At 42.0% G+C, this 7,568-nt stretch overlaps 1 pseudogene; it reads right to left on the bottom strand.

Moving 5' to 3' along the window:
• Positions 1–698: 698 nt before the first annotated feature.
• LOC113909935 lies at positions 699–1,499 on the bottom strand (annotated as a pseudogene).
• Between the last annotated feature and the right edge of the window lie 6,069 nt (positions 1,500–7,568).

Raw genomic sequence — 7,568 nt, 5'->3', positions numbered from 1 at the left:
AAAATATATATGATGTGGATTCATAACCTTAGATTGACCAGACACATGACACTTTATATTTACTGGATTCATGTTGAATGAAATTTGTAGAAGTAGAAAAAGCAAGTCACCCTGTGTTATAAAACGGAAGAGGGAAAATCCAGCATTCAAAAAACCATCTATTTACCCTTAAGTGATTTTCCTCTAATCATTTAACTTATAAAATGAGCAGTAGTGAGGGGCCCCTGGGTGGCTCAGATGGTTAAGTCTCTGACTCTTGATTTCGACTCAGGTCATGATCTCAGTGTCTTGAGATCAAGCCCCATGTCGGGCTCTGGGCTGGGCATGGAGCTGCTTAAGATTCCTTCTCTCCTTCTCCCTCTGCCCCTCCCCACCTTCAGAAAAAAAAAAAAAAAAAGAAGAAGAAGAAGAAAGATGAGCAGTGGTGAATTGGTATGACCTAAATGTTCTCAAAGTCATTCAGTCAACTCCTTTATTTTACAGAAGAGGAAAACATTTCATAAAGGCTTAATGACTTACCCAAGATTACCCAAAGAATTAGTGGAAGTGCAGACTCCTACCCCAGAGATGCAAAGCTTTGTCCACATACCAAGTTGAATCATTTGTGGTCTACTAATTAGCACAAGTTTTACTCTTTCTAAAAAATTAGAATACAGTTGTTTATTTGAAAATTGAATAATTTATTATCTAATTGCTAAGTTACAGACATTCTTCAAGAAGCTAATTAACCCTTGAACAACACCTGTTTGAACTGCATAGGTCCACCTATACATTTTTTTTTTTTTTAATTCCCTAGGGTCTTTTTTCCCTTGCTTGTGAAAGCTTTATTGTTTCCATTTGGCCCACGGCTTAGGAGAGGGCTCCAGGTTGGTTAAAAAGCTGCCTAGTGGCTGCAGGGAGAGACTCAGACAGAAGTTCCGATTCCAGGAGGATGCCAGAGGGTCTCCTGAAGGGTTGCTGGGCCCTGGAGGCTCCCAGTCATGTGGAAGGGTGAGCCTTTCCAAGAGATCCTCGCCCAGCCCAGACTGGGGGCCGGCCAGCCTGCGGAGGTGAGTCAGGTGGTGCCCATCTTCTTGATGAGTTTCACCTTCTCACCCAGGAAGTGGGTTTCCAGGAAGTCACAGAGATGGGGGTCCGCGGGGGCAGAAGCCAGGGCATGAAGCTCCAAAAGGGCCTGGTTCAGGTTCATCTCCAGGACCTTGGCGGCTTCCATGGCATCTGGGGTTTTGCCCCCCTTGTCCTGGGCCAGCTTCTGCGGTCCTGGGACAGGGCGTGGCGGCCGCGCTGGTTTTGCGTCAAGAGAGGCGTGGCGCCCTCGTGTGTCTCCTCAGCCAACTCACAGAAGAAGCGGCCCACGCCCTCCGGAGTCACATCGTCACCGTGGAAATGGAGCCCAGAGAGAGGTACGTGTGGGAGGCCGGCAGATGCGTGTTGACCAGGCGGCTGGCGGTGGTGGCCTCCACCTGGGTGGAGTAATTCTGACGAATCTGGGGCCTCATGGTTGATCGGCAATAAGAAGCTAAGCCCAGAAAACGGTGTTGCTAGTTCTGTAAGCACAGGGTGGCTGAGAAGATGGTTCTGAAGATTGTGACTGGAAAAGCGGTTGCGGGGTGGTGCGAGGCTGGAAGAGGGGCGTCCCCGGGTCTGTTCTGCCCAAACATCGTTGAAGCAAGAGGCAGTCTGAGGGACCCCTGGGTGCACTGCCTACATGGGGATTGTTTTCAGTAGTACTGTAAATGCATTTTCTCTTCCCTATGATTTTCTTCATAACAGTTTCTCTTCTCTAAATACTTTATTGTAAGAGTACAGTATATAATGCATATAACATACAAATTATGTGTTAATTGACTGTTATCAGTAAGGCCTCTGCTCAACAGTAGGCTATTAGTAGTTAAGTTTGCAGGGGGAGTCAAAGGTTATATGGATTTCCCACTGCATGTGGTCAGCGCCTGTAACCCCCACCTTGTTCAAGGGTCAACTGTATTTTTATTTTCTATAAAGGAACATAAGGGATCCTCTTCAGAGAGCCTAGGGGGAGTAGGTAGGCAAGGTGAGAATCCCATTAATTGTTGATGTAATCAAAGTCCTTACTCTGGGGGGAGCCCCTCAGAATGTGGGGTGTCACTTTCTTTGATACTTCTTTGTCTTCTTTTTGAAGGTCTATGATTACTATAGGATTAGAGTTTAGACTAGTGGTCACAAGCTTGGTTGCACAATAGAATCACCTGTGAGCTTTAAAGAAATTCTGATGCCTAGCCTCCACTTCAGGCCAGTTTGATTTCAATTTTTGAAGGTGGCATCCTCAATGGTTTTTAAAGCTCCCCAAGTGATTTCAACGTGCAACAAGGTTGAGAACCATGGATCTAGACCAGTGGTTCTCAACTGGAGTGATTTTTTTCCTTCCAAAGGGACATTTGGCAATGTCTGGAAGCATATTAGATTCTCACAGCTCAGGAGAAGAGTGCTACTGGCAGGAGGAGAGTGCTATCTCTACCAAAGGGTAGAGGCTGAGGATGCTCCTAAACGTAAGACAGGCCCTCACAACAAAGAATTATTGGGTCCAAAATGTCATTAGTATCAAGGTTGAGAAACTCTGATCCAGATGACTCGTTCTAATAGTATGGTCCCAGGAATAGCAGCATCAATGTTATCTGGGAATTGTTAGGAATACAGACACTTGGCCCCCATCCAAGAGTACAAAATCAGGAACTCTGGGAATGAGGCCCATCAGTCTGTTTTAACAAGCCCTGCAGGTGATAAAGATGTACACAGAAGTTTAAGAAACTCTGACCTAAAGCCTAATTAATCCTTCAGCAAGATTAAAACTTTAAAAATATCTGCCTTTTGGGTGCCTGGGTGGCTCAGTTGGTTGGGCGGCTGCCTTCAGCTCAGGTCATGATCCTGGAGTCCTGGGATCGAGTCCCGCATCGGGCTCCCTGCTCGGCGGGAAGCCTGCTTCTCCCTCTGACCTTTCCCCCCCATGTACTTTCTCTCTCTCTCATTCTCTCTCTCTCAAATAAATAAATAAAATCTTTAAAAAAAAATAAAAACGTCTGCCTTTCAAAAGAAACTGTTAAAACAATGGAAAGACTACAGACTAGGAGAAAATATTTGCAAATTATATACCTAGTAGAAGGACGTACATCTAGAATATTTAAGAACTCTTAAAACTCAATAAGAAAATAGCTCAGTATTTTTAAATGGGGAGAAAGGTTTAAGCACAAATTTTACCAGTAAAAATATATACAAGACAAACAAGCACATTAAAAAAAATGCTAAGTATCAGTCATTAGGAAAATGCAAGGTAATACCACACTGAGATACCAACACACACCTAACAGTTCAAAGTAAAAAGATTGACCACACCAAGTGTTGGCAAGGATATGGAGGAAATGGAACTCTCATACACTGTTGGTGAGAACATAAAATGATACAATCACCTTGAGAAACAAGGCAATTTCTTAAAAAAATTAAATGTACATCTACTTTGGCAATTTCTTAAAAAATTAAATGTACATCTACTTTGTCTTCTAGTCATTTCATTACTAGGTATTTAAAAGAAATGAAAGCATATGTCCTTACAAAGACTAATACATAAATATTCATTGAAGCCTTATTTGTTATAGCTTAAAACTGGAAACAACCCAAATGTCCATTAACAAGGGAATGAATAAACAACTGTTATACACACACACACACACACACACACACATTGGGATACTACTTATCAATAAAAGGAACGAACTATTAATAACACTTCACAACATGGATAAATCTCAAAATTTATTCTTACTGAAAGAAGCCAGATCAAAAAAAAAAAAGACTACAATACCATATGATAGATTTACAGAAAATTCTAGGAAATGTAAACTAATGTACAGTGACAGAAGGCAGACCTGTGAGTCTCTCAGGTCAGAGGGAGGGATAGGGTTGTGGAGAGCTGGGGAGGATGGACCATCAAGGGGCATGAGGAGACTTTAGTGTTGTGGGATAAATTCATGATCTTAATTGTGAATGTGGTTTCACAGGTAGATACATATGTCAAAACTTATGAAACCATCCAAAGTTCATTTTGTCAGTTATACCTGTTTTTAAAAGGAGGAGGGGAAGCTTAAAATGTGCGTCAAGTTAGAAAATGGGAAAGCTAGATTAAAGTGTGTAGAGATTCACATATGATGACTTTTTCGTCTCAGGACCCCTTTCCATTCTTAAAAATTATCAAGAACCCTAAAGGGCTTTTGTTGATGAACTATTCTTTAGGGAAAAACATAATACCTCAGTAAGCCTCAGAAGCGCTTTAAGCACACTTTCTCATTTTCTCCAGAATATTAAATTAATATTCAGAAAAAAATAATTGATTTTACAGAATATTAAAAATTCATGTACCCAAGGCTCAAAATTTAATAAAATTTTTAAACTAACATTAAGACATTCTTAAGTGAAGCTGGCTTTTTTTTTTTTTTTAAACCGCATATGCCTGGTGTTCAGGAATATCGGGACTGCTAATGCTGCTGGTGTCAGCAGGTTTCCCACCACCTGCCACTAGCCGTGCAAATGTCAACATAGCAAAAAAGCAAATTATGTCTTAGGATTATTCTGAACATGGTTTTGATCTTGCAGTTGTGCAGAAAGGTGTAGGGGCTCCTGGAAATTGCAGACCACACTTTAAGAACCACTGCCATGAAGAAATGCAAGGAAGTGATTCCTCTTTAAGTCCGTACAGTGGTTACTTTTGGGAGAATGGAAGGATGGAGCCCATGAATGGGATTCTGACTCGTATTAACACCTTATCATAAATCACTAAGCTAAAAAAGTTCATTATATATCCTTCCAGAATTTTCCCTATGTATACAGAAACATATGTATACAGGATTTTTTCCAAGCTCTATTGAGATATAATTGACATATAACATTATATAAGTTTAAGGTGAGTATCAATCTCTACGGTACTGTACTGTAAAAAATCCACATATAAGTGGACCCTGTGCAGTTCAAACCTGTGTCATTCAAGGATCAACTGTATTTATCTTTCTGTCTGACTTATTTCACTTAGCATAATGCCCTCAAAGTCCACCCATGTTTTTGCAAATTTTAGTATTTACTTCTTTCTCACAGCTGAATAATAATTCATTGTGTGTGTGTCTGTGTATGGGTGTGGGTTTGTGCATCTTTATCCATTCATCTATCACTGGACACTTAGGTTGTTTCCATGTCTGGGCTATTGTGAATAATGCTGCAGTGAACATGGTAGTATAGCTATCTCTTTGAGATGGTTTTAATTCCCTTTGGACATATACCCAGAAGTGGGATTGCTGGATCATGGGGTAGCTATTTGTGACTTTGTGAGGAACCTCCATACTGTTTTCCAGAGTGGCTGCATCAGTTTGCATTCCTACCAACAGCGTGTGAGGGCTCTTTTTTCTTTCCAAATCCTCACCAGCATTTGTTTTCTTTCGTCTTTTTTTTACTTTTTAAATTCCTTATCTTATAAATTGCAGATTTCTATGCCTTTGGGTTTGGTTCCCAGGAAATTACTATGGTCCTTTAGTGGTGTCATGTTCCTTTGATTTTTCACGTTCTTTGAAGTTTTGCAAAAATAGCAGTTATCTCCTCCTGCTAACTGCCTTCAGGATAGGAATACTTTCCATCAGCCCTGCTGGGGATGCTGAGGCTATCTCGGACCTTGTAGATGTGTACCTGTTCATGCTTTTGGCTCCCTCTGTGGCAGAATTCTTAAGCTAGTATGCCTTCTCTGGAGCTTCAGAGAACATCTGAGGCCGAGTGCTGACAGCCTCTCTTTTGTTTTTCCAAAGCTGACACTAAGGCTCAAATTTGTGGTCTCTCTCTGGCCCACATATTTGGCTGACTTTCTGCTCGTGTTCAGTAGCCAGCCTACTTATGCTGCCATCAGAAGTGTACACAGGGAGCTGGCCATAGGGGAGGGAGAATGTGTGGGTGAGACACAGAGCCCTGGGGATGCCCATGGGCCAGTTGGCATTCCCACTGGTCAGGGGTGGGCTTCTTGATGGACTCTATGACATAGTCACCCCCAAGAGCTCTCCCAGCCTCCTCCCACCCCCCCCTCCCCCAGTCACGTAGCTCACAATTCAGTACGCCGAAGGAGGTGAGAGAAGGGAGCCCCTTTGGCAGCATCCCACACAGCTAGAGAGACTGAGTGTTCACTCCCACGCTTTCTCTTTCTCCCACAGGTAAACATAGGTTGAGAAAGATCTTTTTTGACCCTGAGCTGGCCCACCCTGGAGTAGGAGTGATGCGGGCAAAGTCAAATTGTTCCTCTTACCAACTCAAATGTGTCCAAATTTGCTTTGTTTTGTTTTTTTCTCCAGTGGAATGCTGGAACTTTTCCTCTGGACACCTAGATGTCCACAAAATTTCTCTCAACAGTGAGTGATTGTCTAAGTCAGTGTTCTTTAGAGAGCACAGCAGCCAAGAGTGATTGGAGATGGTTCATAGGCCACTGTGGGGTCCACAGCCGGGACCAACGCTTGTCTGCCTATTACCTGACGCACAGGTGCGCGAGATGCCCCCCGCGTCCCTTGGCATCTGGGGCTGGATCCCACAGCTCCCTCAAGGGCACTTTTATCCATGGATGGATGCCAAATTTTTGTTCTTGGGGTAAGAGGAACAAAAGTAAGGGATATCTTATGCTGCCATGATGCTGATGTCACTCCCTACACAGGATTCTTTTATTTATTTATTTTTTTAAGATTTTGTTTATTTGACAGAGAGAGACACAGCGAGAGAGGGAACACAAGCAGGGGGAGTGGGAGAGGGAGAAGCAGGCTTCCCGCTGAGCAGGGAGCCCGATGCGGGGCTCAATCCCAGGACCCTGGGATCATGACCTGAGCTGAAAGCAGACGCCGCCTAATGAATGAGCCACCCAGGCGCCCCGACAGGTTTCTTTTAAAAAAAATTACCTCTTTAACTTCAAAATTATTATAGATACCTCTCTGTGATGATATTTTAAAGAGCTACCTAATTAAGTCTAATGACTTAATTGTATTCCTTTATTTTTTCATAATTTACTTATATTTAAATTATTAAAGTGTATCCACAATTATATCATGTTAAATTATACTTATATTAATAATTTAAACTATTCACAAACCTTTTCAATCTATTTTGCCCATTCACAAACTTTTATTCATTTTTATTTTATTTTTTTTGCATTCACAAACCTTTTTTCTTTTTTTTTTAGTTTATTTATTTATTTATTTATTTGAGAGAGAGACAACAAGCAAGAGAAAGAGCATGAGCGGTGGGGAGGGGCAGAAGTAGAGGGAGAAGCGGACTCCCTGCTGAGCAGGGAGCCAACTCGGGGCTCCGTCCCAGGACCCTGGGATCACGACCTGAGCTGAAGGCAGACACTTAACCGACTGAGCCATCCAAGTGCACCCTATTCACAAACTTTTAAACAGAACTTTAATAGTGATTAAAATGGGCTGTCATGATAATGAAACATTTTAAAAAGAAAAAAACTATATATATTCCAGATAACTTCTAAACATTTTATCATTTTTAGACATCTAGCCAAACTTCAATGTTAT

Source organism: Zalophus californianus, chromosome 6 (genome assembly GCF_009762305.2).
Source record: "Zalophus californianus isolate mZalCal1 chromosome 6, mZalCal1.pri.v2, whole genome shotgun sequence".
NCBI lineage: Eukaryota > Metazoa > Chordata > Mammalia > Carnivora > Otariidae > Zalophus > Zalophus californianus.
This window is presented reverse-complemented; position numbering and strand designations above follow the sequence as displayed.